This window comes from Marmota marmota, unplaced genomic scaffold, assembly GCF_001458135.2.
Source record: "Marmota marmota marmota unplaced genomic scaffold, marMar, whole genome shotgun sequence".
Classification (NCBI taxonomy): Eukaryota; Metazoa; Chordata; class Mammalia; order Rodentia; family Sciuridae; genus Marmota; species Marmota marmota.
In genome coordinates this window covers 12,721,155-12,721,500 of record NW_026000019.1, presented here as the reverse complement: position 1 = coordinate 12,721,500, position 346 = coordinate 12,721,155, and positions in this window count along the sequence as shown.

Here is a 346-nt window from a genome sequence, read left to right as displayed (position 1 = left end):
GGCTCCTCCCGGCTTGTCTGTAGGCCTGACCCCGCCCCTAGACCTTTAGCCGCAGCCAATCACGAACGCGGCCCCAGCTCCACTTCCGCACCCGCGCTCACGTGACCAACGCAGGCCCGGCCCCCAGTCGGCAGGCCCGGGGCAAGCGTCACGCGGTTCTGGGGGCGGGGCTCGAGGGTAGTGGGGCGGTCTTCCCCCGCCTCTCTGCTCCAGCTTCAGCGAGTAGACTCTGCCGGATCCCTCAGACTGAGGCGTTCCGGTTTTCTGGAAAGCCTTTGCTGTGCCTGATTTGCATAATCCTTTTGCCTTTCCTCTATTTCTAGTACTTGATTTAGATCATAGGTGA